Source organism: Nelusetta ayraudi, unplaced genomic scaffold (genome assembly GCF_046127955.1).
Source record: "Nelusetta ayraudi isolate G7.1 ecotype Tasmania unplaced genomic scaffold, CSIRO-AGI_Nayr_v1 ptg000135l, whole genome shotgun sequence".
In the NCBI taxonomy this organism is placed as follows: domain Eukaryota; kingdom Metazoa; phylum Chordata; class Actinopteri; order Tetraodontiformes; family Monacanthidae; genus Nelusetta; species Nelusetta ayraudi.
This window is the reverse complement of record NW_027466185.1, coordinates 6,655,082-6,672,115: the sequence shown is the minus strand read 5'-3', so window position 1 is coordinate 6,672,115 and position 17,034 is coordinate 6,655,082. Positions and strand designations below refer to the sequence as shown.

Genomic DNA, 17,034 nt, shown 5'->3' with positions numbered 1-17,034 from the left:
ATTTTTCTGTTCTCTTGAACACACAGCAGCTTTTGAATTAAGTTGCATGTGAAAGGATAGCAAAAAGAGGCGGCGTTTTACAGGCCATCTCTGTTAGTCTATAGTTCTCTGTTGTGTTTTTCTCTGTCTTTGAGAAGTCATCCAGATGCAAAACAGCTGAACTGACTGTTCGATGAAACTTTTTTACATTACGGTCCTCTAGTGACCTGATACCTTAATGTAATATATCGTGGTTATCTCTCTGTCAGTGGCCTCCACGATGCTCGTTGGCCACGATGGCGAGCACTTGAACTTAGAACTGTGTAACCTCTCTGAAACCAGTACTCCCACTTCCTGGAACCAAGGGACTGTTTGTTGTGTTACCGTGAAAAGGGAAGCTGTGCAAGATGATGCAACCTTGGTGACCAAATGAGGCCTGAAGGCCCAAGTTAGATTTATTGCCATTTTCATTGTACGCCTGCGCCACTTGCGGTGTGAACGGCTGAACTGCTAAAAAAGAAAAAGAAAAAAAAAGCGGAATATGGGGCAGAAGAATGCCCCACTTGAGTCTCTTCTATTTCTGGGCAAGTATATTATGGGTCAGTGTCCACATCCATAGGCACTTCTAGCTAGAGCTGGATCAACAAACCCTGAAACCAGGTCAAAGATGTAGTGAGTTCATGAGGCCGCCTGACGGCCAGCATCAACAGGCCTCCTTGTTCTTGTGCGAGCAAGTTTACTTGGCCTCGCCCACCACCATCAGAAAAAGAGCCAACAGGACACAGGCTTACATTTTCCATTTGTGGCATGCATCATTGGGGTTATGTAAGACAAGACAGCAAACAAAAGCCTGGATGACTGCGAGCACCAGTAACAGGGCTATTAATTTAGCGTGCCGCCAATCACGCAACACAACGAGCTCTTTGATCCGTTCCACGGAAAAGAACAACGACAAAAAAAAAAAAAATCCCAAAACACGGCACACTGTGTCAAACAATGCGAAACAAGGCTCCGTGCCATGGCAGGGCGTTACACAACTGGAGAAACAGGGGCGTCGATCACAGGACACTTGGGAACACACGTTTTCCTCGGAAATTCTCTTTTGTTTAAAGGTATTTACAGCTGCAATAAGGCCGTGTTGGCAAGGGGCCTCGGGTTAAGGTATCTGCTGTGAAGTCACACCTCAACATTCCACAGGAAGCTGTAGTGGTGTATTTTGCGAGGCGCAAAGACAAGCGAACGCGGCTAATTTGGCTATGCAGCTAGCTAAACTGCAACACCGTGGAAGTGAATGGATTCACTGCAACTTTATTGTATCGCTACAGTTCCCACAATTAGAATAGATAAAATGCTTCCTTTAAATGTTTTAATGACAACTTCTTTTGTGTTGAATTTGCCCCCTTCCCCTTATGTGCACCCTCATCTATTTTGTCAATTAGCTGTGAGGTGCTTACGTAGAAAAACAAGTACCGAGGAAGAATTACAACTTCCAAAAAGCACTCGCAGTGAGTCTCTAAATGCTGAACAACCACAGACGACCTGTAAGTCCCATGTTGACCCTCGCAGGCCAGTGCAGTTTGGCCGCCAGAGAAAAAGTCAACTCCAACGTTTTCGTTGCTGATGGCAATATTTGCTTTTATCAGGCCGCTTGAAAACTTGATATCTTTACGCCGGGGGAGATTTAAGCCACCACCAATAACAAGTTCACCACACACATCAGTACACCTAATCTTGTGGTGTCGCCCTCCGCTACATGGCGGGCGGGAGAACGGAGAGCCGGCCGACCTTTTCCGTGGCCAAGAGGATTTACTTGTCGGGCCTCGTTAGCTTCACGCCGCGCAGACCGTACCGCCGCCGCTGCTTTTGGCAGCTGGCCCTTAGGGGCAGGCTGGGAAGTGGCATTGGACCTGTCTGGGTGAAACCGGGTGCAGTTCACACCTTTAAATTAACATAACGACTCCTCGCAGGGTCTCAAGTGGCCGCTAAAGGCTCCTGCATCGGAGGTCGCATCCCCCACCGAGCAGTTCGGTTACAACCATGAGTGAGAGTGGGGACATATTTGCAACCGTGAAAAAATCAAATCAAATAAAAATCCAACACTGAACTGGGCATACAAGACAAACAGTGGAACTCAAGATACACCAAATTCTCAGCGCAGCCGCAGCAATTACACCCCCTAGCGTCCTGAGATGTCTTCATACTATTTCATGCAGCAGCGTGCGCCAGCCCGCACGCCCACAAAACCCTCTGCAGCTTCTTTTCTTCATCCGCGTTACATATCCAAACATTTTTTCGTTTCAATAAAATTAATTTCTCTTCTCGAAAATAATCGGCCGTCATCAGCTAGCTGGCGGAACACGTCAGTCTGACTTTTAAAAGCGAAGGCAGGCATGCAGAAGAGGGAAAAAAGAAGAAAAATGAAGAAGCTTTGAAGTTTTGCTCTAAAATCAAATAAAAACAGACCGAAAAAATTAACACCCACGATAAATATTCAAGTTTAGGATGGAAGGTGTTTCTACAGTTTTTTACATTTACAAAAAAAAAATCTTGTCACACCTCCACACAGCCCTTTTGTCTCACTGGGTTTGCTGCAGGCTGAAAACAGGAGCCGTCTCTCACACACATTCATTGCCCGAAATGTGAAACTCTAAATCAAATATAGTTTTGAGGTAGACTTTAACAATGTGAGTCACAGAAGCCCAGGAGCATATCTTCTCATTACAACGTCCTTATAAATGTCATTAATCGTATCGCAAAATGTCTGCTGACATACTCACTCGATCGAAATGAACAACTTGTACCGAACCTCCACGAAACAAGGCTCCGGAATATCTCTCAACTTATTTTTTTCCCCCCCCGTTTTCCGTTGAAGCAAAAGGCGAGGATGGGATGTGAGTGAGTGGCGGTGGAGCTCCCGACTCTTTTGTAACTCAGGTGCGAAAGCAGTCTTTTAAAATAGAGGAGGGAGGACCACGGTCGGCCAATGGAGAGACATCGTTCACTGAGGCCTCCACCTCCTCCTCCTTTGAGAACCCGTGCAACTCCCCCACTACACACACACAGACAGACGCACACACACGTGTGCACACATACACACACGGACACGCACGCAAACAAGTCTGCCTTGACGGAAAAGAGCCACAGAGAAAAAAGGCCAAAGCCGGGAATGAGACGCGAAGACACGGCTTTAGAGCATTTAAATGGCTATTCATGGTAGAAATGTCACACTGTGTGTTAGGGCAACATGAATTCTAAGGAAACACAAAAACTGAAACCCCTTTTTTCAGCCTTTTTTGCAAGTTTTGGCGCACATTGATTTGACTATGTCAGAATTACCGAAACAAATTCCCAGCTGCACAGGTATGACTTCAGCTGCCTGTTAAGCTCGAACCACGAAGTCATTAGACGGGCCAAAAATGAATTTCTACAGCCTCCATCCCAAAGAACACAAGACAGATGTGATGGAGCGACAGAGCGACACAATAAAATAAAATAAATTATAGAATCTCCATTAAAATTGAAGCAGAAGGAAAGAAAACAAACACACACACAGACCTCAGTGCGGGAGACATGTTGCACTGAGACACTTCTGGCCTTGCTGCATTCTTAGCAAAACAGCATCGAGGTGCATAGTGGCAGAAGAACTCTCGCTTTTGTCAGTACATTGTCCTGAAATGAAGAAAACCGGAAGGCTGCCGCCGCCGTTAAATACCGCTGAGCCGCTTCCACACGCGCTCACATGACCCGCCACATGACCGCCCCGGTTTTATGGCACTACAAGATGAACGCGGGCCGAAGTGGCGGGCCTTAAAGGGCCGAGGTTACAGACAAGTGCGCACGCGGACTGCTCTCTTCGCCGCTATCTCTTCTGTCCCGGCAAAAAGTACGCAATTGTTTGCACACGCACCCACAGAGGAGCGGAGAGAACGGGGTGGGGGTGGAGGGGGGTGTTGCGGGTGGAGGCCGTGCTACCGGACAGCCAATCAGACGCTGGCTCGCGGATGTCACTTTGCCCAAGGTCGCACTCGTGCCGGTGATGAGGTTTTACCGCTTTTTTAAGAAAAAAACAATATTGTATTTGGGTTTCATCCAAAGTGAACCATTGGAAAAAAAAACTCTGCTTCTTAAAAGAGAGCCTTTTCTATTCCATAAAGGCCACAGTAAACAACTTAATCATGACTTAGTATGATGATCAGACTGACTGATCATCATCATCATCAGTCCTGTATGATAAAAGGAAGCAGCCAAAGATAAAAAGTCCAATGTGTCATCCGCCCCTGCTGGACAGGTTTGATGCTGTCAGAGATCCTCTACATAACCCTACAGTAGTTTGTTTGGACAGGGAAGCCTCAGGTTTTTTTCCTTCTTAATTTTCTTTATAACGGTCACATGACTTTCGATGACACAGTAATCTGTGGAGATGTCTGGAATGGCGCTTCACACGCCTGGGGCGATGGCCACTGAAACTGAGATGCTGCACACACTTGCGGCACTTAATGTTCCAGCATGTGAGGACTGTTACCTTTTTGATTAAGAAAAAAACAAAAAAGCCGAACAAGATTGTAACAGGTCTCCTCCGCGTCTGGTTTGTTAATGGTTCATTTCAGCGCATTTTGACGCTACTCCCAAAAACATGAATCAATGGTTGTTCTTTGCCAGTTCTGCTATTTTCCGTGCCCTCATTTCAGCTCATTTTCGATCCACATCCCCACAGCACAGTCAAGTTTCTCACCCATAAATATGTATTTCAGCGTATGAGATGAAGTTCAATGTTAACAAGTTTTAATCTGCGTGCAGCTGCATGATTCCCCCTCCTGATCAGGCGCTCTGATCTCAATTGTGGGCGGAAGGGCGATTACGGGCTTTAATGCGCCAGTCGTTTTAAAGGTAACACTATTTCCTGGTTGCGTCCAACCTTAATCAGACTACGTCACCCTTGAGCTTTGTTGTGCATCCACCTATTGTGACATCTCTCGCGGCCATTATGAACTGGAATTTGAAGACCTCTAAATTAAGCCCATACCTCCAGCCCATGTGACTGTGGGGGTAAATACCTTGCGTAGGGTGCTGGTGAATCATTGGCCAGATGACATGCGAGCTCATGTAATATATAAGTTACGGCAACATCATTTTTTGCGCTGCCGTTGATTTATTGAAGGCGTGGTGAAAAGTGTCAATATATGTATATGTATGTATGTTTTTTTCTAGTTATTTTATGAACTCTTTAGAGGCTCCAGACGCCCCTGCAGGAATTTTGCAGGCCAAGGAGCAGATATTTCTGTCCTGTCGGTTTAAAATCCAGCAGGCCAACAAACTTGTTTTCCAGTGACTGACTGAACTTGCTTAAAGGTCACCTATTATACAAATGTTCGGGCCTGTATTTGATTTCTGGCCAGAGCAGCAACACACGATTACCCGTACTGAAAGCTTTGTAGATCTGTGTATCTCGCTGCTTCCTCTTCTGTTTTACTTCACTCCACCCCCGGCCTCCTTCGTGTACGCCTCCCGCCCAGCCCACTCCACTGTGATTGGTCACGGTCATGGTCGCTGCTGAGCCACACTTCCTCAGTTCGATGGTGCAGGAGTTGAGAGTATATATATATATATATACATATATGTATATACATATATATATACATGTATATATGTATATAATTAATTGTGAGTTAACTATGGAAAACCATGCGATTAATCGGATTAATTTTTTTAATCGTCTCACAGCTCTAATATATATATATATATATATATATATATATATATATACCACTGCAAAATTACCATTTATAGGCATGTTTTTGAGTAAAATAAACACTTTTGTTTCATTCTTTAAACTATTGACAACATTTCTTCAAAATTCCCCAAAAATATATTGTTATTTCCAGCATTTATTTGCAGAAAATGACAAATGGTTAAAATAACAAAAAAAAAGATGCAGTGTTTTCAGACCTCAAAGAACGCAAAGAAAACAAGTTTATATTTGTTTTGAAACACCACAATGATAATGTTTTAACTTATGAAGGGTTTGGAACTCAATATTTGATGGAATAACCCTGATTTTTAATGACAGCTTTCGTGCGTCTTGGCATGCTCTCCACCGGTCTTTCACATTGCTGTTGGGTGACCTTATGTCACTTCCGGCGCAAAAATTCAAGCAGCTCAGCTCTGTTTGATGGCTTGTGACCATCCACCTTCCTCTTGATCACATTCCAGAGGTTTTCAATGGGGTTCAGGTCTGGAGATTGGGCTGGCCATGACAGGGTCTTGATCTGGTGGTTCTTCATCCACACCTTAATCGACCTAGCTGTGTGGCATGGAGCATTGTTCTGCTATAAAAAAAACAATCCTCAGAGTTGGGGAACATTATCAGAGCAGAAGGAAGCAAGTTTTCTTCAAGGATGTAAAAACAAGATTTTGTGCTAATCAATACTTCATAAAGTAGAATGAGGTGTGCCTGTGTTGGAATTCAACAGACACTGGAATGGAATGGCTGTCAAACATGTAGAGATGCTGATTTGAGAGAAATTTGCAGTGGTCTCTCATTTTTGGTGGGTCATAATATTTATGTTCGTTGACCTTTATTATCACAATTTTCTTTTCTTCTATCAGTTGGTATATGCAGTCTATCTTTCTTTTATTATTTGGACAACTGTTGTGAAACACTTCGATGTGTTTACGGCAGAGATGGACAGAAATCTGCCTGTGATGACATCACTGCTCATGTCAGAATGTGGGAGTGAGGTTGAAGTCACTTCCTTTCTCCTCCACAGGGCGTTCAGCCTTCCCATTCTTCTACCATGCAGTATGTAATTGTGGTAGCTTTACGCAATAACGTAGGGCAGGGATGGGCAATTATTTTTTGCAACGGGCCACATGACAAACCTGCATTGTGTCGGCGGGCCACGGACGCTTTGTTGACGGGCGGGGTATCGCGCTACGCTTATGTGCCGGCAAAGTTTCGTTGGAGGGGGATTTATGACTGGCTTCACGCAGGCCGGACAGGGACCCGCAGCGGGCTGGATGTGGCCAGCGGGCCGTACTTTGCCCAGGTCTGACGTAGGGTGTAACATATGCCTGCAGAGCACTTTCTTGCCACTACACATGCCTAAATCACACACTGGGGCGTTGAGCAACACTAAATCATAATTGCAAGTGATTCGCAAACAGCTTATACACAAACAAGATTAAAAAAAGATCCAATCATTACAATAATTGCTCTTAACATGTTTTTGTGCCATTTAAATAAAGACGTTTGCATAACAGCAAAGATTGCCGCAAGCCTACAGTTTCTTTGAGCATTGACTTCCTGTAGTCGGCATATTTACAACAGGAAAGCTGATGATGCTGGTTGACGGGTTTCTTATCACTGAGCAGATCTGGCTGCCTGCAAGTCACTGAGCACTGTCGTGATGTAAAATGTTGCTTCATGTGTGTTGGCTCTAACCTTACAGCTCACAAATAGGAACAACTTCTAAAAGATTGAAAAGATAAATGTAAACCAGAAAAAAAGCTATGCTCTGAAGCAACTAAACTCATTCTATTGAAACCTTTCATCATCTGTAGAAGTGCTACATAACATGAGCAGGAGCATAGTAGTGGAGGATAGTACAGATGCGGACTTAAAGCAGATTGTAACATTTAGCGCGGTGACTTCCAGGATTTACTATTCAAGGTTGTACCACGAAGGCTGAACCGCTTGTGGCTGAAGAAGTGGGCTGCACCACGCATAGCTAAACAGCCGCAAACATCTGTCTTGGTTAGAGTGCACGAGCACATCTAAATGATCTCAGCCTGGACTTCCGCTGGGGTGGAATTCATTACGTGTGACACGTGGGGGACAACTTTCCTTAGCTCGCAACATCTTCATCGCATCAGGATGCAACATAGTCGGCAAGGGCTGAGAAAAGACACAAGACACTTTCAAAATCCGGCGCTGTTTTGCGGGGCATCGCTTTACCACGTTTGTGTGAAGTATTGCTGCAAAACTGGATGATGAAAAAGGAATACAGGGGCGGCTTTCATTCTCAGAGGTGACAAATATCAATTCCACACAGCAACCTGGCTATTATTGTTTAAAGTGAGCTTGAGTTACTACAGCAGCCCGACTCGTCTGTCAATATATATAAAAAAAACAACCCTCAACATTTTGTTAAATATTTAGCTTGATCTTTTATATTTTGTACTATCTACTTATATTATTTGCTATTTTATACCGTCATATTACTCAATTGTGTATTCGATGTTACGTTCACTGTCTAGTTTCTCCTCCGACAGAAAAATCGGTGAGATAGCGTTGAGCTGTATTGTGCGTTGGCTAGGCTCTCGCGTTGCACTGTCGTTGGACTGCGCGCAATCCTGCCATGAAAATCTGCCCCCTTAATTGACCCTCGTGCATTGAATAGTGAGTGTCACAAAAACAAACCAGGCACAGCTTTCAATCATTGTTGACAGCTGGCAGCTGACAGTGCGGACTTCGAGTGGAGGTGGAGGTAGTGGTGGTGGTGGGCAATGACGTAATAGCCCGCAGCTTTAGAACCCCCGACAAAAAGAAATGACGGTATTACAAGATTAAGAAAAACAAAACTGTACATTCTGGCGAAAAATTTGCAAAAAGTAGACGGGAGACGATCCACCAGCGACCGTATGAGCGACTCCAGCGTAGCACTGTGGCTGACAGAGCCAGGTGGCCTTTGGTAAACACAGCGCTGGCCTTTTGTCCGTATACCTGCCATGTCCCAACCTTTGCTTGTAAGCGTGTTCTGGCGTGCCGCCACACTCTTTTTCGTCTCGCCAGCCAGTCGATGCATCGATCCAGTGGCCACGTGTGTGTGTGCCGATGACGAGCGGTACGCCTCGTTTTGTAGCGACGTGTATTCCTCTCCAGGCTCAAGGTCTCCGCCGTGACGTCAGCAGCCTGCCTCCAAGGCAGCGCCGGTCCCATACGAATTTAACTAATTCACTCTTTAGATTTACTGGGTATTTTTGTTTTCAAACTGGTCAGTGAGGTTGTATTTTACGAACAACAAGTACCCACGAGTGGTTTAAAATATAAGTGGCCAAGTACAGGTATGGTTACTGTAGAAAAATACTCTGGTAAAAGAAAAAGTACAGATTCAACTCCTTTACTCAAGTAAAAGTAAGGAAGTATAGGTTTTGAAATGTACTCAAGCAAAAAGTAAAAATTCAATATTTTTTTTTGCCATTAATGAGACAACTAATTATTTGATAATTTAGCAAAAATGAAAATGTTGCGTCAGAATAATCTGGACTCAATTGACCAGAGTGACCCCAAAGGTAATCCAAAAAAATAATCGCCCTCTAAAATATGATCCATTTTTGTATTTAACTACAACAGCAGAGTTCAAATAGCTCCACTTCAAGTGACAACAACAAATCACTTTAAAAGAACTTGCAAGTTTAGCAAGTTTTTCCAATGTAAGGACTAGAAAGTACAGACATTTGTGTACAAACATAGGGAGTAAAAGTAAAAAGAAATAGTTAAGTAAAGTACTGATACCTGAAAAATCTACTTGAGCACAGTAACAAAGTACTGTATATGTACTTTGATACTTTCCACCTCTGCCGTTTTCTTTAAAATGTTACCACACAAATTCAAATCTTACTATCCCTACAAGAAGCTCTGGCTCATCCATCATTAGTCCTCCCGCTATGCCGCAACGCAGTAATGGAACGCAAACCTCCTAGTAAAAACCTCCGCTGATAACCACAGGAATATGAGATATATGTCATTATGACCGGACCACCACCGGAATTATATGCATTGTTTTTTCATGGTAAAGTTTTCGCCCTCAAAGGTCGCCTGAGCGCTCCCTACGGCATTTACATGCGCAGCCGGCATGAGAATATGGGAGACGCTATCTCGCTGCTGTTTGAATCTAATGAAAAACATGAGGGAGTTCCTCCTAATGGCCAACGTGCCAGATGGAAAGAGAAAAATAGGGCAAAAAGAACAGCAGCAGCAGCAGCAGCAGAGAGGCCCCTGGAAAACCTTGCCAAACGTGGGCCAGTGAGACTTCTGGACTACCAGTGAGACCAGAGCTTCTTGACATTTGTTACTGGTAGCTTCTCACTTTTATCCCTGCTGCATGGGGGCAGTTGTGTTATGATAAATAAGGAAGCGGTGGGTTTTTCAAAATGAATGAGTTCAGACTTGAAATCTTAATGAATAGTTTGTCTTCTGACTGCAGAACCAAAGGCCAAGAACAAGGCCGTTGCCCACTGAGTCTTTCGGCAAAGATGTAATTACTGAAAAACTGGACGCGGCTTTGACAGTGGCAACAATCATCTTGCTGAATCCAAAACTATCCCAAATGTCGAGTTGACGCGGGCCTATAATTTCCTCACACTGATTAAAATCAGACACCCATCCAACCAGGAATTTCCAAGTGGGATTTAAATGCAGTTTTGAACACTGAGCAATATTGTGCGGGAACAAAAAACTAAAAACACAGTGTCCTTGTGTTCTGCTGAAGTGAAGTCAACTCCAGTTAGTCCACTTAGTCTGAATCAGTGCGTATGACTTTGCTGATGTAACATCAAAGGGGCCTTTAGATGTAGATCATGAGTTGGGACAGTTCATCCCCACACAACGTGTGCGGCTCCCTCAAGGAGCTGCTTATCTTTGGCGAGCGCCGCGCAGCACGACACCGGACCTTCGCGGGTGACCTCCGACCCCTGCCAGGGGAACAAGGAACCGCCACCAAAGGAAGAATCGACAACTTTACACGTTTTAAAGACCGAAACAAAAGATCACTCACTCGTCCGTGCGCATTCCACACGCTGGGGATATTATGCAATCGTCTGGGGCGAAAAATAGATGCCGTTTTTTTTGTTTGTCTTTTTTATGTCTCGCGCCCCGTCGGCAGTCACAGTCAACATGTTGCCGCTTCTTTGGAGAGGCGCCAAGCGTCTTGCTGTGCCACGTCACGTTCACGACATCCCTTCTACTCCTGAAACGGACCCTGCACAGCTGGCTCATCAGCTCATTTACACTAGCACAGTTTCACATCAGAAGCCAGCATGCAACCGCGCCCCCCCGACCCCCCGCCCCCCTCCCGACACCCCCCCTTCCAGCTGGCCAACAGGATCTGACCTATATGTCTATTCTGGTTTCCTACCTGCCAACGATTAGAGCCTGTTGACAGGTGCCTGGACTCGCGCCGCCTTCTCCGCTAACCTGCAGCCTTGGAAAGTTACAGAGTAGTCCTTTGATGGACGATGATGGATTTTTTTCCTTCTTTTTCTTTCAACAAAAGCCTTCTGTGTACAGCAACATTGAAAGGACAAACCACCGCTACTCAAGGTGAGTCTTCACGAGAAGTGCTCCTCCTCGTGACGACTCAAATGTATTGTGTAATAGGAGCCGTCATTTAAAAGCTCACAGTCGTATTTCTTGGACTTAACTTGGCTGCTTCCTTTTATAACAACTACAATGAGAGAACTGGCTGAAAACGCTTTGAATGGGAGCTTTTAAAACAATGGGTGAGATTACACAACTGAAATCTAGTATAAACGTCTTTGAGTGTCCAAAGTGCTATATAAGTCTAACGTATTAATATCATTATTATTATTATTATTATTATTATTATTATTATTATTATCAGACTTTGTAATGTGTGGCTCTTAAATCGTTGTTATTATTCTTTTGGCTTTCATTGAAAAATGTTTTCTCCATAAGTTGTCTGACTACTGCATGATGACGCAGCAACATTTGCAGACACTTGCTGGCTTCTGCGTGACCCGCGTTATCGAACACATTCAGAAAGCCACGAGAAGACACGGGGCCCATTCAAATCCAGCGCCGTCACATGGGATTGTTTTTGTGCGATGGCGCACAGCCTCCGTGAGGCCATCAGAAAACAATTTGTCGTGCCTTTGACCCGCTGCTTTGTTCGTGCCACCTCTGCTCCCGCTCTCTATTCATAGTGCGACTCGCTCGACCCTCACTGTCCGTCATTGAGCCGCAAGGTGACTAAGAACCTTTACCGAAAAAATAGAAATAAACCCCGGCCAAATCTAGAAATAAGTTGAGATAGTATCAACACTAACACTAACATCTGAGCTCAAAACTACAACTTAGTCACTTGCTTAGACCGTCAACAAACTCCTCTGTTTGTGTGTGAGGTCTTGGGTTGGAGGAAGGCTTGAGATCTGTGACCTTTTCACTAGCTTCCTGCTGTTGGCCAAGAAGGCGTTCATATTTTAAAAACAAATCCACAACGGAGGCTTTTTATCCCCAACAAAATGTGGAAGGCATTTTTGATGATATCAACGTTATTGTGTGTGAGTTGCTTCAAGCTCAGTAAAGTCACATTTTAAAAGAGGCTGTATGTGTCTGAAAGAAGAGAGAATCTGCGGAATTGCATTATGGGGAATGTAGGATCCAGCATTTTTGTAATTTGATTCATCCCAGAATCTGTCATGAGTATTAGAAAACTGCTCTGTTTGCATTTGCTGGAGAGTACTCAAAATCATCAGTGTATAAGTGTATTGACTGTAAAACTTCAATGAAAAGTACTTTTTCCTGATTTAATCTCACTGTTAAAATTCTATTTACTTCCCTAAAAACCTTCTGTTCTGAGGCATGTTAATTCTTCAGACGCCATCTGACTGACATTAGGTGTACTTAGACTTAGACACAGGACCGGCCATGTCACTTATATAAGTAAGGTGCACAAAGAAAAGACTTGAAACTGTACAGACACTGTGTGGCAACCGGGTATTTTTAGCGGCCAGGAGAGCGGCGACAGAAAGTGAACTCCCCACTCAAATAAGGCCAAAGTCAGACATTGCCTCGGCTGTGAACTGTCTTGACTGCTTTCAGTCAAAAGCTGAAACCCACCCCCGCCCCAATCATGATGTCAAGAAGTCACCTCAACACTTTGTATAAATATCCAGAAGTTTTAAAGCACTTCCTGTTGGCCAACCACCTTACATAAGATTTAAATCCACAACAAAGCGCAAACTTTCCTGAGTAAGACCGAGCAACTTAGTGAAGACACTTAAGAGTCAATAAAGGTCTAATTGATGGGGATTGTGGGAGCTCAGATCAAGCTTACGCGAACGCAAACTCTCACTTAACATTGTGAACCAGAGCTCAGGCGCACTTGGAGCGTGTGATTGCAGTCATAACATATTCATTAGTTCTCAGTCAGCCTCTCAGCGTGCTACCGTCTGCTAGTTACATAAACCCCATGATGCATATGATACATTTGGTCAGATGGCACCTCCTCACCTCAACTTCATTCTCTCTCACTCTCTCCCTGTGTGTGTGTGTGTGTGTGTGTGTGTGTGTGTGTGTGTGTGTGTATGTATAGATCTATATCTATTTCTCTTTATATATATATATGCACGCACAAATAATTGTATTTATATAAATATACATAGAAATGATATACAAATAATATATATATATACATACATACATATATTCATGCACACATATACATATACTTTTTCCTTGTGAAAGCAGAGGCAGTAAAAACATGGAGGGGAGAAAAAAAACCGTTTTCGTTTGCAAACGCGGAAAGCCTAGCACAAAGACAAACGCGCACAGGAAGGAAAAAACCGCATCATGAGAGGCGTGCAAGTTTTGGTGGCAAGTTCTTTCAACGAAGCGATGACTTGAGGGGTAACCGTGTGTTTTGTCGGAGGAATCCGGACTAAATTGCACAGGAGCGACAGCGGCGATAGTCTTGTGTTTGGCGCTTTAACGCATCTTTGGTCGCGAACCCAGGCAACTCCCAACAGGAAGCGCTCAACACACTGTTGCCTTCTTTTACGCCTGAGTGAGTTTTTAAATATCAGCATAAAAAAAACCCAAACAGTTAAAAGTGATAAGTGATGAGGCGAGACTACTTTAAGAAAGTCAAACACGAGCGCGCCTTTCATTTATTTACGTTTCTCAATCAGCCGCTCAAGCTCCGCCTATTTCAATCAAACAAATTGCCTAAAGATTTGCACGGGTTCACTTCGAAAGGGGGTTAAATTCGTGGTCGGGTGACGCCGGAACAACAAACCAACAACAAACGAAAGAAAAGTGAGTAATGGGTAGAACAGACTCCTACCTAATGCTTGCAGCGTGGCGCACAGCTGTCGCGCAGGCGGAGGAGGAGGCGGCGGCGGACTACTACGAGCAGGAGCCACGGACCCTTCCCATTTAACAAGCGAAGAAGCCCGAGTGGAAATTTCCATCTGATGAAGAGCCACTCCGGGAGCGTCGTATTTCACCGCCAAGCATCGCTCGGAGGTGGGGAGGGAGGGAGGGAGGAGGAGGAGAAGGGGCGGGTGGTCTCTCTCTAAGCTTCTCAAAACACATGCGTCCCCATTCTGTCCGGGTCTCACTCCTTCAGACGCCCCCTCCACGACTTTAATGAACGATAATTGTTGATAAGCACGTATTGCATATGTATACGGGGTTAAAGGGCGCATCGCACGTCGTTTTCTGCTGGAACGAGTGGGGTCCCTTTGTTTACATTCCGGCCGGCTGGCCACGCTGCCGCGCCGCTCCCTCACCAACACGGCCGTTGTAACTTATTTTAAAAGGGGGAAGTAATGGGGTCGGGACACATTACACGTAGGGACGCGCGCGCTCGGTCTGAGAGTTGTTATGTAGGCATATGCCAAAGAGGTGGAGCCACGTGAGAAGATGTTATAATTCGGGTTGGGATAAACGTATGTACGGAAGCCGAGGACGGCCAGTGCCGACTTCTGTCCCACTTGGCGGTTTCTGGAAGCCCCAGATACCAGCAAAGTAACACCAGCGGATCTTTGGATCGCATTTAATGGATCATAGGCTGAAAACCCCCATTAAGAACTTGTTAAAACTGAAGGGTGGACAAACTCTCTGAGTGATGGGTTCCACAATTTGCCAGAGGGGCCGGAGAAGAAGCAGATGGATGCAGTGTTTTGGTGACTCACCTCATAGAGAAAAACAATCTATAGATCTTGGGGTGTGTAGAAAACATGCACTGTAAATTACTGCCACGATCAAACTGTCACTGTCAATTGAAAATGAACAAAGGCCTTACAACAAAATCAGTGTCTTTGAAGCCCCACGATATTTAGCTCCATTGAAATGACTCTTAAAACACTGAAAATAAAACTGATGAAATACAGCTATGTTATGACTTACGACTATTAATATAATTTCTTCAAGTTCTGAGTGACGGATTAGAAAGCTTATCGGGCCGCATATAACCCCCAGGCCTTAGTTTGCCCACGCCTGGTTATAACATTGCCATTGTAGACTTGTTACTCCTCTGACATCACTCTTCAGCTTCTGCCATCATATTGTTATCTTGAGAAAAATAAAGGTCATTGTCATGCGTCTCGAGGCCTTTGGAAAACGTCTGTTATCGTGTCCAAATGCGACAACGGCTTCCGTTATCTGAGGATAATTCTTCGATTTATACTGTTGTCACAAGATTCTAAGATGTAATCTTTTTAAAATGACATTGTTCTTATGGGATTTCACGATTGTCAAATAAAACAAATCATCATGAGCTTCTGCACAATAAAAATGTAATTTTTATGTATTTTTCTAGAGCTTTGACCCCTGCATGTATATATATATATTTTTTTTTTCTTTTACTGAAATTCAAAGATACAAGATTAAACAAAGAACTTAGACAATATTTCTATTATTTATATTCTAGTCAAGTTTTTTATTGTTTGATATGTATTTTATATTTAACGTTTATTTAAATAATATTGCAGTTTGGTATTACATCACAAAAACTAAAGAAGTAAATACATTTCAGCTGTCAATAAAGAACAAAGAAAAGCAAATAAGTAATAACTAAACTTCACCCGCCCTTGAGAAACCAATAGTGCCTTAAGCAACACCAGGGCGCTATTATAATTGGACTTTTTGATCATCATAATCTGTATCATTACTGAAAAAAGTAAAGTGGAATTATAATCCCTCATTAATGCATGTGGACTCTATAAATTGATATTGCCTTAGACTGTGTTGACGGTTACTGGCCAGTGTGAGTCACAGAAGCAGAAACAGTTGTCAGGTGTGTTTTGGAGAAGTGCCTGGTCACTCAAAGGGGAATTTCTTCCTGCTAATCCAAACACAAGTCAGCTGTGCACACTGCACATGCAGTCATTGGGCATTTACATGTATTTTCCTATCAGAATTCAAGTCAATGTATGTAGCCTGTTTTACATATGTTGTACATATTATTTGAAATAGTGTGTAGTAAAATTAAGTAAAGTTAAATAAAGAAAAATCAAATGATTTGTGCTAAATTTGAAACAGTATGTTTTTTTTCAAAGGGGGGGGGGGTGCAAATAAGTCTGACTTGTCTTTGCAAAATCACAAAATTTGACTTTTTTAAAACCACTTACCTTTATCAATTAATCCCTAATAATAGTCCTGCAGCCTTCAATCACCATCACAAGGAACAGATCAAAGAAAGTTATCATGTTGTCTCTCCTCTGGACATGTCCAAAACATCTCAGTCTGTTTCTTCATCTGTCCGTGAAGGTTCTCGGTTGTCCAGGTCATCTTTAATGTAGAAGGGTTAAGTTGAGGCAGCTGGACTTGTTCTTGTGATCCTGAAGACGTTTCGCCTCTCATTCGAAAGGCTTCTTCAGTTCTGTTTTTAAATTTTTTTTTTTTTTTAATCTCCATTACATCTAACATGCGCTGTCCCCCTGATTTCCTCATTCCTGATCCCATATCCGTCATGGTCCCCTCAAAGAGAAGCTCAACAGGATGCAGTTTACTATCAATGCGAAATAGATATTGATATAAGTGGAGAATAAATGAACTAATTTTTAAAGAACTGCCCACGCACATTTTGCTTTTAAAAGAAGGCATACGATCTTGTGTGAATAATGATGAGAATAAATAATAACAAAGAGAGGTGTCAACTCGTGTTTATACCGCACTGTAACATGCGGGATACCCCGTTGACACTGTTTATAATGAATTCACAACATGAAACTCCAGCTGTTGGACGCTTGCTCAAACTGTCTCATGTCCCTAATTTCTTAGGAGAAACTCAATAAAGCTTCTCACATGAG

At 43.5% G+C, this 17,034-nt stretch overlaps 1 protein-coding gene across 2 annotated transcripts in view; it reads right to left on the bottom strand.

Annotated features, from left to right (window-relative positions):
* slc38a4 (solute carrier family 38 member 4) overlaps nucleotides 1-14,211 on the bottom strand; it is a 32,325-nt gene extending 18,114 nt beyond the window's left edge. The window contains exon 1 of one of the 2 annotated variants that reach the window (XM_076011329.1): nucleotides 14,064-14,211. The gene's annotated coding sequence lies outside the window, so the exon portion shown is untranslated. Of the gene's footprint in view, nucleotides 1-2,756; nucleotides 2,915-14,063 lie in introns of those variants that run through there. The other variant, XM_076011328.1, reaches the window with a different exon arrangement.
* Nucleotides 14,212-17,034: the final 2,823 nt, after the last annotated feature.